Source organism: Vulpes vulpes, chromosome 12, assembly GCF_048418805.1.
Source record: "Vulpes vulpes isolate BD-2025 chromosome 12, VulVul3, whole genome shotgun sequence".
In the NCBI taxonomy this organism is placed as follows: Eukaryota; Metazoa; Chordata; class Mammalia; order Carnivora; family Canidae; genus Vulpes; species Vulpes vulpes.
In genome coordinates this window covers 163197402-163214110 of record NC_132791.1, presented here as the reverse complement: position 1 = coordinate 163214110, position 16709 = coordinate 163197402, and the positions used below count along the sequence as shown (strand labels likewise).

At 43.9% G+C, this 16709-nt stretch overlaps 2 long non-coding RNA genes across 4 annotated transcripts in view; one reads left to right on the top strand and one right to left on the bottom strand.

Moving 5' to 3' along the window:
- Positions 1-385: 385 nt before the first annotated feature.
- The window catches only part of LOC112924678 (uncharacterized), a 31791-nt gene continuing 15467 nt past the window's right edge, over positions 386-16709 (bottom strand). For 2 of the 3 annotated variants that reach the window (XR_011996038.1, XR_011996036.1), the window contains exon 5: positions 386-1450. This is a non-coding gene — a long non-coding RNA (uncharacterized lncRNA). Of the gene's footprint in view, positions 1451-10415; positions 10628-16709 lie in introns of those variants that run through there. The other variant, XR_011996037.1, reaches the window with a different exon arrangement.
- LOC140594770 (uncharacterized) lies at positions 2983-15513 on the top strand. Its single transcript, XR_011996035.1, has 2 exons — positions 2983-8300; positions 11826-15513. It is a non-coding gene; the product is annotated as an uncharacterized lncRNA (long non-coding RNA).

Genomic DNA, 16709 nt, shown 5'->3' with positions numbered 1-16709 from the left:
GGACTCAGAGGGAATGGCTATAAAGCAATTCGATGGACTGTTTTTATAAACACACCAGAACTTACATATTCAAAGGTGTTTTCCTCTTCAAAGTAGGAGATTTAGTCAAATGATTACACCCTTTGAAAGGACATGATTGAAATTCCTTTGCAGGACAAGACTCTCTCCTGAATATCTGCCTCGGGGGCTCCTGCATCTCTTTGGAGGAGGATGAGGGGGCCTGAATTACAGAATCTGCCAAGTCCTTTGGAGCCAAGTTTGATGAATAAGACAAAAGACTGAGCCAAATAATAACAGATCAGCAAACTCTCCGTATCCCCTCCCCCCTCGAACCTGCTCCTCCCCAATTCTCGCCCACTCATGAAGAACATCATCAGCCTGAACACCAACTTATTTAAAGCCTTTATTTATAATTTGAACATATTTGCACCAGATTTGCCCCCAGTCCACTCAGTTTTTCTATCATACTTTCCAGAACTTTCCATCGCCACTCTCTCACTGCACCATCTTAGAACAGGGGCACCAGCTTCCAGATTCTGGGCTCCCCTCCCACCACCCCATCCTCTTCCTACACACAGCCTTCTTACCAGGCTCGTCCTGCTATTCTGCTTGGCACCCTCTACCATCTCCTAGTGCCATCATTAACAACCAGACACGTTCCCTGGTGGCCCTAGTAGCAGACGGGGCTGGGCCTTGCAAGCTTTCTTACAGTTCCTTGAACTCGCCAGGGTTATGCCTCCTTAGAGCCACTGCCAATGCTGTTCCATCAGCCCTGGGACCCTCTTCTCCCATTTTTTCTGTGCCTGGCTCCTACACATTGATGCTAGTGTCCTGGGGCTGCCTTAAGGAATGACCACAAACTGAGTGGCTCAAAACAACAGAAATATCTCACAATTCTAGCAACCAGAAGTCCAAAACCAAGGTGTTGTCAGAGCTGCGTTCCCTCTGAAACCAGCAGGGCTGGATCCTTGCTTGCCTGTTCTAGCTTTCTGTGTTGCCAGCAATCCTTGGCATTCCTGGGCTTGCAGATGCCTTGCTCCAGTCTCTGCCTCTGTCTTCAAAGGGGTTTTCCTCTGCATTTGTTGTCTTTTCTTCTGAGATGCCAGTCACAGTGGATTAAGGGCCCACCCTAGTCCAGTATCACCTCCATCTTAACCAACTCCAATGAGGTCTAACCGACCTCATTTCCAAAGAAGGTCACACTCACAGGTACTGGGGGTTAGGACTTTGACATATCTTTGGGGGTGGGGAGGCTTTAGGTCTCAAATAGACCCTCCTCTAAGATGACTGAGCCAACCAGGGTGGACTGTTCGTCTTCAGCTCAGCCCTTGGCTGGTGTCCTTGACAGTGCTTCCCTCATCTTAGATGAACTTGTAGAGTCTGTTGACTCGTTTCGGTGTCTATGTCTCACTCGGGTGCTGAATCCATGTATTCACTGTTCCTCCAGAGCCTGGGGAAGTACGGACACAGAGTAGATGTTCCAAAAACTGTTATTAGCTGAACTTCAAACTGAATTGAGCCTAGAAGTAGCAGTGGCCTGACATTGGATGACATAAAGTCCCAAGACCGGAACCTATATCCATCTCCTGTTCCCTTCAATGATTTTAAAGCTATTCTGTCATGTAATTCACACCCAGCAACCCAGCAAGACAGGCTAGGCAAGTTTAAATATCCCTATTTTACAGAAGAGAGCACAAAAACCAAGCTTCTAATGAAAGGAAATGCCATGGTTAAGACAGGACTGCAGGTCGTTAGAGCTGGAGGGAATCTCATCAGACATGAGGCTTGATCTCATTTTACAAATGAGGAAAGGGGGCTGGAGAAGTGAAGTGATTGACTTATGGCCTCTTAGCGACTCACTAGGGAGAGCCATAATTAGATTCCGAGTCCTTCGGTTTCTGATCAAATTCCAAGAGAGTAATTCCAAACATGTTGGAGAATGGCAGGACCACTACAGTAAATACATGGGTGACCTCCCCATGATGTACAAGGCCACACTCGTTTGGGTTCTATGGCACCAGGCTACCTGGGTGGGAATCCTGACTCCACCCCTTTGGGGTCTGGTAAACCTGAGGGACCTCATAAATTGATTCAGGCATCCATGATTAATGTGATGTCCATTCCTGGTTGAACTTACTTTTTAAAAGAGAATGCCTGGAAATCTTTAGCCCCCAGGCACAAATCTCTGCTGCTGGTGCCTCACATAATACCAGACACAAAGTCAGCACTCAATAAATAATGGAACTCAGACGAGGTTCATCTTGAATGTGGGAAAGGTTCTGGAGCAGGAGGGATCGTCTCAAAATTCCTCAGTTCATTCTACAGATGTGGGCATGACCCATTCCCCATATGCGTAAGGATTCTGTAGCCCTGAAAACTTGTTTTGGGGTTGACAAGTACAAGCTAATGAATTGGGGAAATCTGGCAAAATTATAAGGATAGGGTAATAAGTTCCATTATATCAGTTTTCAGGGAGGTCAAGTGGATCATTCCAATGAAGACACTGGCTAATAGGTTGCTGTGGCCAAAAACTCATAAAACACATATGTTCCCACGTTTGTATACAATCTAGGATAGCATACGCATTCTTAATTATTGTATGTTAAGAAAATATCTTGAAAAAACACTAAAATAATCAGGAGAATGAGAGGCTGATACTGGGGTTAGAATAAGGAGGTTAGGACCTTTTTTCTTTTTCCTAGAAAAAGGATGCCTCTAGGGAAAAATAGAGAATAATTTCTTGATGGATTTTCTGTTTATTAGACAAATTTTTCAAATGTCTACGTGGTCCAGGCTTGTCTGGGTGCTGGAATTCACTGACACACAGACAGACCAAGCCCTGTCCTTGTGGAATCACTGGATATCAATATGAATTTGTTTTTTGCAAAGGTAGAAATAGTATCTTATGACACCTGGAAGGGATATATTTAGAACAAACAGAAGAACCGTGCACAAGGCCCAGGACTAGAGCAGTGCCCGATGGATAACTGGTGATTTTATCTACTGAAAGAAGGTCTGATATTCTATGACATTAAAACTCCAAAAAAACTCCAGAAAAAGTAGGCAAAGGACAGCAGGCCATTCAGAAAGAAGAAATAGAAATGACCAAATTAAATGCAAATTAGAATATCTGCAAATTAAAACCTAACAGTGCATGTAGCCACGAATTCCCACAAAACACTGGAAATGGGCACCCGGGTGGCTCAGCGGTTGAGCATCTGCCTTTGGCTCAGGTCATGATCCTTGTGTCCTGGGATCAAGTCCCGCAATCAGGCTCTCCGCAGGGAGCCTGCTTCTCCTTTTGCCTATGTCTCTGCCTCTCTCTCTCATGAATAAATAACTAAAATCTAGGGCAGCCTTGGTGACGCAGCGGTTTAGCGCCGCCTGCAGCCCAGGGCATGATCCTGGAGACCCTGGATCAAGTCCCATGTCAGGCTCTTTGCATGGAGCCTGCTTCTCTCTCTGCCTGTGTCTCTGCCTCTCTCTCTCTCTCTCTCTCTCTCTCTCTCTCTGAACAAATAAATAAAGTCTTTAAAAAAAAACCATTTGAAGTCAAGCATTATTTTAAAAAAAAATAACTAAAATCTTACAAAAAAAAACCAGCAAAAATCTAACTGTGCATAGTTGCTAGGAAACTTTAACAGTTAGTAGCTACTCAGACAGACAAGGCTAAGAGATTCTGATAAATCCACGCAGGGGATGTAATGATTGATTAGTGAGAACCAGACATTGGGGTCTAAGAAAACCAACACCTGAAAAACACTATGTTGTGAGAGGCTCCTTGCACATCAGCTCATTTCATTTACCCTGAGACTTCTGTTCCACAGGCTCACAAACCCATTCCCCAGACCACCATGGGGAGGTGGAAAAATGCTGAGTTGAATTTTTGGCGCATGGCCCAGCAGGGCTTTCTTATGTAACAATCGCCCGAGCTGGGGAGTATGAGAACTTTTGAAATAAAAGCTAAGAGTGGCCAAAACAAATATGTGGCCAGATTCAAGCCAACTTGGCCAATGTTTCTCTAACATTCCTGCTTCATAAACATAGAAAACAGTAATAAAAAGAAGGCTGTGTTTTTGCCACAAATCATGTTTGTGATCGCTGTGCGCCCGTGTCTGCTGCATGGCCTTCACTCTCGAGATCTTGGGCTTTCCAGAATCCACGGGGAGCTTTCGAAACACTAACCAAAACAAAACAGGAGTCGGGGCTGGAGAAAGGCATGTTCGCTGCTCTTCCTGTGGGTGTCACAGAAGTCTTCTCTTTCATAACCGTTGTTGGATCTCTCAAGCAAACACCTAGAACTCTCCCCAGGTATTTGTGGACCGGGTGATGTGCTTGATTAGCAGGCTGCGCCTTTATTCCCAGAAGAAAGGGAATGGGACAGAACACTCTGTCAAATAAACAATTGCCCAAGGTCTTGGGCAAGAGAAATTGGGACAGGAAGCAGACAGTGGACTCTTTGCCCCAGGTAACTGCCTGATAAGGTAAACACCCCGTGTACAATGAGTCCCTGTGATAAATATTTATGTGCTGAGCCCCGTGTTTGAAAGCACTAAACCATTTCTCGGCCTGAACATTGACCTGTGGAGGCAAAACACCGGCTAATTTTACAGGTGATGTAATTAATTTCTGTGGCTCACAGCCGTACCGGGAACCAGCGAGATTGTTGTTTTTGTAATTGTCTAAGGATTCAGCAGGTGCTCGGCCTCCAGGGAGCAGTGGCAACTCACGGTCCGAGGTTCTTTTCGGTCACATCTGGGACTCAAGGATTTGCGGAAGATGGTGGCGTGGGAGTTGATCGTGAAACAAACTCGGTTTCTCTGGCTGTTAGAAGAAGTGGTGAGCTCGACCCTGTGTCCAGGCATGGCCTTGTATTATTGCTTAGAGCACACCAAGGACTTTATTTTTTTAACGTAAGGCTGTAGCGTGGCCCCAAAATCTATGATCTGGATATATCTCACGTCAACATTAATAAACGTACAGGCGAGCCACTCTTTCACGGTGAGCTGAAATAACCCCATACCCCCAAAAGGTAAAAGGCCAATGACAAGTGAGGAAGGGTGTTTGCCACAAAACAGCACCATCTTTCTAGGTAGTGTAAGCTGGAAACCAGGGTCCCTCCTCATGACTTTCCTCTCTCTCACCCAGTGCTCTGTGACCAAGCTCAAGGTCTTTTCCCATGGCACGGCTCTTCTGGGCTGTTTCTCATTAAATAGCGCACTCTCCAGTTCTACTCATGGGACCTGGGACTACCTCTTGGGTCCCCCCTGCCCGGACCTGACCCACCCTTTGCCAGGTCTTGTGGATTATCCTTCTAGAATGCCTTGGAGCCACCCACCTACCTCACTGAGTGTTCACTGCCTCCAGTCCTTCTTAGGATGCCCTCATCCCACGTGGACCACAGAAATGACCTCCTGTGACCTCTGGGGTCTACTCAGCAGCCCTGGCTTCATCATCCTCAGAGAAGCCAGAGGGACCTTTCCCAACCACAAACCTGACGGAGCCACTTCCTGACTGAAAACCATTTTCAACTTCCCTCTGCCCTGAGGATGACAATGAAGAGCCTATTCCACTTTCAGGGGCGTACACCGCTCCCCTGCTACCACCCTCAAGGTGGCTACTCAGAGTTCTTGCCACGCTAGCTCCCAACACAGAGCCCGGTCATCTCTCCACCGTTTCCCCTCTTTGTTCACTTCCAAAAACTCATCAGCATCTGAGATTAGCTTATTTACTAGCCTGCACATCATAGGTGCTCGGTGACTACCTGTGGAATAAATGGACAGGTGAAAGAGCCAATCAAGGAAACTTCCCTATGACGGGTGGTGAATTCATCCAAGAAAATGGCAAAGCTTAAAGAACCGTGAGCTATGCACCTAGGCCTTGGGTAGCTGTCTTATTCATAGCTGTGGACAAAGAGTCTAGAAACACAACATAAATAATTGCTTGCTGCCTGTCTGACTGCCTCGCCTTAATCTGGAACTCTAGTCTCTGTGTCCATCTCCACTTCCCTTCAATGTCATCCTTCACATTCCAGCTGGAAACGCCTCCCCTCCTGTCTCTGGACACACCCAGCTCCTCAGGGCCTCAGGGCTTGCCGGGGCTAAGGTCTCTCCAGCCCCTGCCCCGCCCACCGCAGGTGCCTATTTCCTGCTCACTCCACCTTCAAAGCACAGCTCCAGCATCACTTCCTGAGAAGAACCTTCCTGAGCCCTGGACTAGATCAGATCCCCTCCCCTTTACGTGGCTATCCCATTTCATAATTACATATTCGGATAATTCTGTCACGACTGCCTCCCTGCCTGCCCCTTGAAGGCAGGGATTGTGGGGTTTTCTTCACCACACCATGTAGGCCAACATCCAGCACAGCTGCTTGTCTAAAGAGGTGCCCAATGACTGGTGATTTTTTTATGTAGCAAAAGAAGTGTTGATAGTCTTATATCCTTCATATATGTGATCCCTAAACTCTAAGTGAACAAGTGGGCAAAAAGTTTAGCAGGCAACTCAGAAAGGAGAGATATGGGGTGCCTGGATGGTTCAGTTCAGCGTCTGACTCTTGATTTTGGCTCAGGTCATGATCTCAGGGTCATGAGATCGAACTCTTCACCAGGCTCCACACTGGGCATGGAGCCTGCTTAAAATTCTTTCTCTCCCATTCCCTCAGCTCTTCTCCCTCTTCTAAAAAAGAGAGAGAGAGATACAGTTAATCAGCCTTATTAGCAATAAAAGAAACACAAGTTAAAACAACAAAATATCACTTCAATACCATAATTTACAAACTCCTTAAAAAGTAATTGTCATGTCTACAGGCTCAGTGCAATCACTATCAAAATTCTAACAATTCTTTTTGCAGAAATAGAAGATCCATCCTAAAATTCATGTGGAATTGCAAGGGACTCCAAATAGCCAGAACGGTGTTGGAAAAGAATAAAGTAAGAGGTCTCACACTTCCTGATCTTAAAACTTCCTGCAAAGCTACAATAATCAAAACAGGTTGGTACTGCCAGAAAGACAAGACTTCTAGACCGGTGGAATAATCTAGACCAGAATAAAATAGATGTCCCAGAAGTAAATCCTCATATAACTGGCCAAATGATGTTCAACAAGGGTGCCAAGACCATTCCATGGGGGAAAGGACAGTCTTTTCAACAAATGGAGGGGCTCCTGGGTGGCTCAGTTGGTTAAGTGTCCAACTCTTGATTTTGGCTCAGATCACAATCTCAGGTAATGAGATTGAGCCCTATGTCAGGCTCCACACTGAGTGGAGCCTCCTTAGGATTCTTTCTCTCCCTCTTCCCTCTGCCCCTCTCCTACTTGTGTTCTCTCTCTCTCTCAAAAAATAAAACAAATAAAAAACTGCGCTGGAAAAACTGGACATTAACATGCGAAAGAACAAAGTTGGACTCTTACCTAACATGATATGAAAAGCTAACTCAAAATGGATCAGAGATCTAAACATAAGAGCTAAAACTATAAACCTCTTGGAAGAAAAATAGGAAATAAAGCTTCACTACACTGGGTTTTGCAATAATTTTTTGGATATGAAGTTAAAAGCACAGGTATTAGAAGAAAAATAGAAAAAAATGGACTTCTCTAAAATGGAGAACTTTGGTGCATCAAAGTTGCACTATCAATAGAGTAAAAAGGCAACCCACAGAATGGGAGAAAAGATTTGTTAATTGTACATCTGATAAGGGATTAATATCCAGGATATATACAGAACTCCTAAGACTCAAGAACAAAAAAGCAAACTACCCAACCCAGAAACAGGTAAAGGACTTGAACAGGCATTTCTGCCAAGAAGATATACCAGCCGCCAGGAAGCGCATTTGGGGGTGGGGCCTTTGGGAGGTGATTCTGTTTAGATGAGGTCATGAGGGTGGGGCCCTGAGTTGGGATCAGTGCCCTGTAAGAGGAGACTCCAGACCACTTGCTCTCCCTCTCTCTGTCCCCATCACTGAGGGCACAAGCGGAAGATGGCCCCTACCAGCCAGAAAAGCATTCTCACTAGAAATCGACCATGTGGACATCTTGATTTTTGGACTTTTAACTTCCAGAATTGCGGGCAAATGCATTCCTGTTGTTTATCACCCAGTCTCTGGTACCTTGTTAAGGTAGCCTGAGCTAAGACGATGGAATATTATTCTGTCTTACAATGGAAAGAAATTCTGACACACACTACAACAAAGATGAACCTTGAGGGCATTCTCCTCAGTGAAACGAGCCAGTCACAGAAGGACATATACTGACTGGATGATTCTGCCTACATGGGATACCTTGAGGAGTCAAACTCCTGGAGACAGGTGAAGTAGAAGGGTGGTGGGTGGGGGCTGGCAGAAGGAGGCAGGGAGGGAGGACAGGGAGTCAGTGTTTGGTGGGGACAGAGTTTTGGTTTTGCAAGGTAACCACAGCAGTGGGGAGGGACGGTGGTGATGGGTACACCACAGTGTGAATGTGCTTGATCCCACTCAGCTGCTCACTTACAGATAATCAATTTTATTGTATCTAACTCGCCACTATTTTTAAAAATTTTTTTAAATTATTTTTTCCCACAATTAAAAAAATAATATTCTTTTTAAAGATAAAAGTAGCTCACACTGCCTAATACTTACTATAATGCTGACTGTTCAGGTGCTTTATTTGTCTCAGTGACTGCTTCTCAGAACAGTCATGTAAGATGAATAATATTCTTCCCATTTGCCCCATTGGGAAACTGAGGCAGCAGCCCAGGGTTGGCAACTGGCAACTCTATGGCCAGATCCAGCCTGCAGACTGCATTCGTAGGTAGAGTTTTACTGGAGCACAGCCATGCCCATTCATGACATATCATCTTGGCTGCTTTCACTCTACACCTGCAATCTAGAGTAGTAGCAGCAGAGACCATGCAGCCCCCGAAGCTCAGAATATTTGCCTCCAGTTCAGGACAGCTTCACTGTTTTCAGGGCCCAACGCAAAGGGAAAATTTGGGGCCCCTTGTTTATAAACTGTTATGACTTTTCAAAGCAGAGGCAGCAGAGCATTAAGCTAAACGTGCGCCCTTCTAAGCCTACGGCCCTCAGTGACTGCCCAGGATGAATGCCCATGAAGGCGGTCCTCATCAGCCCCTTTACAGAAAAAGCTGACCAACCCCTGTGCTAGAAAATCTGGTAACCCGTCCCAAGGTCACACAGGGTGAAGTACAGAACCAGGCTTTAGAGCTAAGCAGGGGTCTGTGCTCCTGACCTCTCTGCTTCTGCTAGCGGCTCACGCCAGAGCCCCCATGCCCTCAGGGAGACTCTGAGTTTGAGCACAAAGTGCTACAGTCTTTCTGGAGTACAATTTGAAAAAGATTATCAAAAGCTGTAAACATGCTCATGACCCAGTCTTAGAAGAATATCTAATATGTGCAAATGTTCATGGTATAGTTAAGTGAAGAAGGAAGCCCTCAAGCAAAACAGCATATGCAATATGGTCATAAATCCCCCCCAAAACATGTACTTAGATGGATACACAGACAAACATGGAAAAAAAGACCAGAATGATGCATCAAAATGTGTAGTGGTTTTCTGTGAGAGGTGGCACTGTGGTTTATTTTTATGCTTCTCTTGATATTTTTTTGTTTCACCCATTTTTATAAAAGTATGCATTATTTTTAACAGTGGAGCAAATAAATTTAGAAGCCTTCTGTAATTGTATTTTTAATTGCCTGGATGGTCTTCTAGAAGGGACAGGAACAACAATCTCAGAATCCACAGGTGTCCCTTCAACAATGGGTCTTCTTGAGTAGTGTGTGGACCACCTGGGCACCAGCCAAGGACACTCTTCAGGCCTCTGGTAAAGAACTGATCACCACCCTAAGGATGCACGAGACATTCCCAGGTGCCTGGCCTTCCTCTTTGATACCAGAACTGGCCTTTTACTTCTGAATGATATGAACCAAGTTATTTAAACTTTAAGAAAGGGTCTGCACCAACCAAATCATAAAAGAAAGCACCCACCTGCAGAGAAGGCAGGCAGGCATGATGGTGGTACCTCAAAATGACCTCTGCTGTACCTCCAGCCCAGGCGGGGCCCTGTCTGGGGTCTCCTACTTGCAAGGACCCCACTTTGGTCCTCCAGCGACTGAACCCTTCCCCAAAGAGCAAGGATCTCAGTCTTCACTTCTAGGTCATACTTTGGTTTTCTGGGACCTGAGAATCCCCTGCCCCAATGGCCCCAAGCAAACTTGTAGGGCCTGCCCTTTGGATGGTGGAGTAGGCCCCTCGAGGTGAGCGGTGTGAGGTAGGGACAACAGGATGTGAGAGGGGAGGCTGGAGTAGAGCTTGGATGTGCGGGTTGGGTGTTGTGAGCAGAGCCGAAGGCGGGGTGCACAGACGCGTGGGCCAGGGGCCAGGGGCTCCACGTACATTTCCTGGCCCCACAGAAGTCTAGGGTGGGTCTACATGCTTTATTTTATTTATCATAGTTAATTGATGTATACTGTTTTAATATTTAGACATGAGGAACATAAGCCCTACAAGCCCTCTGCAACCTGATGGTTGGGGAAGGCCGGGGTGGGGTGGGGTGAAGAGGAGGACTTCAGATGGCCTCATCTCCAGGGCAGTACTTTCCTCCAGTAGCAGGCCATTATACCAATTCAGTGCATTGCAACCTGCATTTTCAAAAACAAAAGAGAGCAAAATGGAAAATGCTGGAATGCAGCACTCAAGAGAATTTCAGTAAAATATTGTTTTTTGATGTGGTCTGGTCTTGATGTCAAGCACATGCCCTACTATGGGTCTTGGCCAGGAGGGCTTGACAGAGCAGGGAGGGCACACAGACAGGTGATAGGTGGAGAGAGACGCAGTCGATGCACTGTCAGCAGAGCCCAGAGACCACCTGGACGAGGTGGCTCTAACTAGTTCCCACAATGAGACCTGAATCCAGGCCCTGCTCTCCACCTCCACCATGACCATAAGTGACTCACCTGGAGACCTGAGAAGCCTCCTCCCCATCTCCTGGTCACCTCCCCTCTGGCCCTCTCCCCTCCACCACCCATTCTGCTCATCTGTCCCTCCTTCTCTTATAACCCCCTGTGGCCTCCTGTCCAATAACTAGTCCTGCTGCCACCTGGCTCTGTTCCAAACAAGCCTCGCTCGCTGGCCTCCGCCCCTTGCCCTGGCTTCCCAGTGCAAGCACAGCCTCTTCATTTCTCATGGCTGCTCCCGTGTCTTCCCGGGTCTCAGATCAGACGTCCTCTTCTCAGAGGAGCCTTCCCAAACCCCTTAGTCCCAGTCCCAGCAGTCCTAGTAGGTATCCTGTGGACTCACCTGCTCACCCTTCTCCCTACTTTGCCACAAGAGGGCAGCTGCAGGAGACAAGCTGTCATTACAGGCCCAAGCCTGGCACAGAGCAGGTGCTCAGTAAATGCTCATTGGATGAATAAATGAGGTATCAGAGTGATCTTCTAACTAGGGGAGTTCATTCTTTTAAATGCATAAAGTCATCAATCCTCCCTAATACATTAACTCCCCAGGGGCCTGAGGCCAATGACCTTAGGCAAGTCATCTGACTTTCCTGAGCTTTGGTTTCCTCTTCCGTGAGATAAAAAGTTGGCCTTGAGGGCTCCTGAGGCTCTTTCCCAATTCTGAAATCCTACAGCTAAGACAGAGTATCACTACTCCCTGCCCACCCCTCTCTGCCCATTTCCTGCTCTTCCCACTGGGGAAGGAAGAGAGAAGGATCTATTTACCGTGTCTAGGGAAAGAGATGAAGCTTCCAACCCTACCAAGAAAGGATGTTTTTTTCTCATTTTAAAGTGTTCTGCCTTTGTATTTATGTTTTAATACTGTGGCTTTCTAATGTTTCAGAACATAAAATACATCCTTGATCTACTCCGAGGGTCCTAACGGGACTTTCCTAAGCGGGACCGTGCAGATGACCAAAGGGAACAAACAGCTTGAGGCTGGCGCTGAAGTCACCTTAAAGTCCTGCTCACCTGGAATGCTGAAGAGTGAACGTACAAAGATTCCTTTTAGTGTCTTCAGTCTAGACTCCGAATGTCTGAAAATCTGCGCATAATCATTAACTTTTATTAGGGACGTATCGGGCTTTACTGCAGAAATAATGTAATTATTTGCTAGCTCCCCATCAGCTCTCACTCGTACAGGCAGGAGGACCCATGCGGAGTGCTGCTAGATTTCGGACAGAGATTTTCCTTGAGCACTTTCCAGTTATTACACCCTGGGAAAGGCCATAAAATTGATATCCGGCATCAAATCACTTTTACAGCTGGAAACAACCAAAGCTACTGTATTTTCATTCTAGGACTATAGCTTGATCATGAAACATCTCAGCATCCCACTTGCTACTCATATTTTCATTCGTTTTCTCTCTCTCTCTCTTTTTTTTTTTTTTTTTTTTGGTGGCAATGACAGCCACCAGAGTCAGGATTTTATTTTCTCTACCTTCAGTTGTAGAGGAATGCTTTCATGCACTTTGACTAATAGGACCTTCCCCTTCCTAGCTCCCTTTATCAGATTGCCTGCCACACCACGATCCTTTTCCTGTCCACAACATCCAAATCCATGAGATGTGTCTCAGGAGAGGCAGAAGTTAGTCACCAACACCCACTTTTACTAATAGGCTGTCCCCAACTCTCTTAAAGAGCTAACTGAGCCAGGGAATCTGTATTAACTAGAACGCCAGGGAGGGGCTCACTGCCACTGCAGAGTGAATAGTCACAGGATGAACACAGGGTCACTGAAAATTTTGCTTTTTGGGAAATGGAAACTTTCGTTTTTTCAGAGTTTTAGCGAGATACAACTCACAAGCTATATAGTTTACGCACTTGAAGTTCACAACTCTACGGTTTTGAGTGTATTCACAGACTTGTGCAATCATTTTCACAATCAATTTTAGAACATTTTTGTCACCCCAATGAGAAACCTGCACCAATTAGCCACCATCCCCTCCAGGTCTCCCCTTCCTGCCAGCCTCTTGCAACCAAGAATCTGCCTTTTGTTTGTCTCCATGGATTTGCTTATTCTGCACATTTTGTATAAATGGAATCCTACAATATGTGGCCCTTTGTGTCTAGCTAATTTCATTTTGCATACTGTTTTCAGGTGCATCCCCACTGTGGCAGGTGGCAGTGTTTCATTGCTTTTATTGCCACATAATAGTCCATTGTATGGACACACCACTTTATCCATTTATGGATTGACAAGTTATGGAATTTTATGGCTGGAAGGGACATGGCAGGTCCTCCAATGCAACCCTCAATTTTACAAAGGAGGTAGGAGGCACAGAGATGGGCAGGTGACTTGTCCAAAATGATACAGGCAGACTGGGAAACTTGACACTAGAGCTTTGGTTTTGTAAATCATGAAATATCTCATGCATACTGAAAAGCATAGGAAAAACATGTAGTGAATTTTCGGTTCACAGCTTTCACCTATTTCCCTTTTGGGTCCCCTTTTATTTAATTCCTTGTAGGGGTTCTTAATAAATCCTAAATGTGAATCATTTGTTGTTTAAAAACTCTACCTATATCTTTTCCCAGTCTCTGTCTTGTATTGTCCTTTTGTTTCTGGTGTTGTTGATGTTTGGTGGACAGAAGTTTCTAATTTTAATGAATTGTCTGCCTTATTATCTATGATTTGTACTTTCTGAGTCTTGGTTAAGAAATCTTTTGTTAGTATTCTCCTAACTTTCCCTTAATTTTTTCAAATTTTGCTTTTCATGCTTAATTCCCCTGGAATATACTTTTGTGTCTGGTGTGAAGTAAATTAATTTTTTCTAGAAATGCAACCTGATCTTCAGCACCAATTACCACTCCAGTCTTTTACCACTTATCTGTTGTAGGGAGGAAAAACATATTTTCCTTCTACCTTTCTAGGTTCTTGGTGGGGGCTCTGTGCCAAAGATAGGTTAACAAAAAGCATACAAATTTACTTAACATAAGTTCTTCTGGGCACCTGGGTGGCCTTTGGCTTGGGTCACAGTCCCAGGGGCCTGGGATGGAACCCTGCATTGGGCTCCCAGCTCAGTGGGGAGTCTGCTTCTCCCTTTCCCTCTGCTTCTCCCCCTGTTTGTGTTCTCTGAATAAATAAAATCTTAAAAAAAACAAATTCTCCATGACCCAGGAGCTTTCACAAGGAAATGGAGACCTGAAGAATAGTTAAATGTGAGTGTTTTTATACTGGGTTTAATGAAGAGTGAAAAGTCATGGGAAAATGTGATAGAACAATGGTGTAGGAGTCAAGAGGAGTAGACTGCGGGAAATTTAGCAAGATCTATTCATTCAGATTTCTCTTGGCATTCTCTTTGGAGATAATGATGCTCCTTTCCTCTGGGTGTAGAGAGGGCACCTGTCCTCTGAGGGTCTATGATCTACTTCAAGGGATGGAGATCATTTCTCAAATTCCTTCCATTTAGATTATTCAGTATACCAAGGTGCCATATTTGGAGGGAGCATGTGTTAAACCCTATCACAACAGTGCCACATCTATCACATAAAGAATATCTGTATATCTATAGGTTTAGTTTTGGGCTCTGTTCCTTTAGTCTGTTGGTCTATTTTTGTCCCAATACCACATGTCTCAATTCGTAAGTTTATAATAAGTCCTAATATTTAGAAGGGCAAGGCCCACAACCTCTCACCTTGCCCTCTTCCTTCAAAATAGTCTTAAATCTTTGTCTTGTTTGCTTTTGCATCTAAACTCTAAGCTAAGCTTGTCAATTTCCTCAAAATTCCTTTTGGGGCTTTGACTGGTATTGCATTGAATTGATATATTTATATGGATTTTACTTACATCTTTATGAGATATTGAGTATCTCTATCCATGAATATGGTATATAGCTCTCCTCTTTTTAATGTGTTTCTTTTTTTTTTTTTTTTTAAGATGTTACTTATTTATTCATGAGAGACACACAGAGAGGTAGAGACACAGGGAGAAGGAGAAGCAGGCTCCATGCAGGGGTCCCGATGCAGGACTCAATCCCAGGACTCCAAGATCACACCCTGAGCCTGAGCCAAAGTCAGACACTCAACTACTGAGTCACTCAGGCATCCCTAATGTGTTTCAATACATACATTTTAAACAATTTTGTAAATTGTGTAATTTATGTTGTAAATTTTATAATTGTAGTTTTACAATTTTCTTTATAGAAATCATACACATATTTTGTTATACTTATTCCTTGGTTATAAAATTTTTCTTGCTCTTATAAATTGTAGTTTAAAATTGTACTGTTGCCAGTATATAAGAATACACTTGAGTTTTAAATATCAGCCTAAAATTCAGCAGCCAAGATAAACTCTTAGTTTAAAAAAAATGTATTAGTTCAAATATTTTCATGAATTTTTATGCAGATGATCACATTATTTGTGACTTATGACAGTTTTGTTTTCTCCTTTCTACCTTACACCTTTTATTAACTTTTCTGTTCTTAATGCACAGGTTAGAATCTAAATCCTTTGTGTGGTTGGATGGAAGCACACACATTGGGCATTGCTGTCTCATGCCTGACATTAAAGGAAGGTTTCTCATTTAATCTCTAAGTGTGATATTTGCTGTAGGTTTTTGGGCAATGTCCTCCAATGAGTTACAGAAGATCCCTTCTATTTCTAATGAGTTATGGATCTTTCTTTACTCTGGTTTTAAAAACAGTATTTATTAATTAATATTTATAGAAATAAGATATGCTCACAGAAAGAGAAATCAAATAGGAGGAAAGTAGGAATGCACCTTCTTAGCCCCAGGCTTTCTTTTCAGACAAAACCACTGTTCATCATATGATGAACATGTATGGTTTCACTCATACATGGAATATGAGAAATAGTGAAAGGGATTATAAGGGAAAGGAGGGGAAGCAGAGTGAGAAAAATTAGGGAGACAAACCATGAGAGACTTCTAACTCTGGGAAACAAACAAACAAAGGGTAATGGAAGGGGAGATAGGCCGGGGGATGGGGTAACTGGGTGATGGGCACTGAGAAGGGCACTTGATGGGATGAGCACTGGGTGTTATACTCTATGTTGGCAAACTGAATTTAAGTAAAAAAAAAATATAAAAAAATAATCCAAGGGCTATTTGGATACTAACATTTTGATCAGAAAACATATTTATATTCATGAATAAAAAATGAAATAGTAGGCAAAAACTTCCTTAACATTACTGATGCTTTTTTTAAAAAAAAGATTTTATTTATTTATTTGACAGAGAGAAAGCGTATGATCATGGGGGAGGAGTAAGGGGAGAGGGAGAAACAGGCTCCCCACTGAGCAGGGAGCCTGATGTGAGGTTCAATCCTAGTACTCTGGGATCATGACCTGAGCCAAAGATGGAGACTTAACTGAGCCACCCAGGTGTCCCTATTGATTAATTCTTACTGAAAAATTGCTTTCCATCATGAAACTTTTATAACTATCTTAAGTTCACATTAATTTTCTATACGGACACTAAACATGCTTGTCACATGTCACCATCTATTGTAAACTAAATTAGAATTATTTTATTTAATTTTCACATAAAATTATAGTCCTTTTTCCAAAATATTACAATATTCAAATAACAAAAAAGCCCACCATTAACATTCTGTCTTTCCTTCTAAAGATTTTCAATATGCATATTAGCACATATTTGTATACCCCTGTTCTTACACACAGATATCACACTGTACTCCTGTTCTGTAATTGGATTTTTTTCAAATAAAGCATTTTAGACATTACTTTATGTCAACACATATGG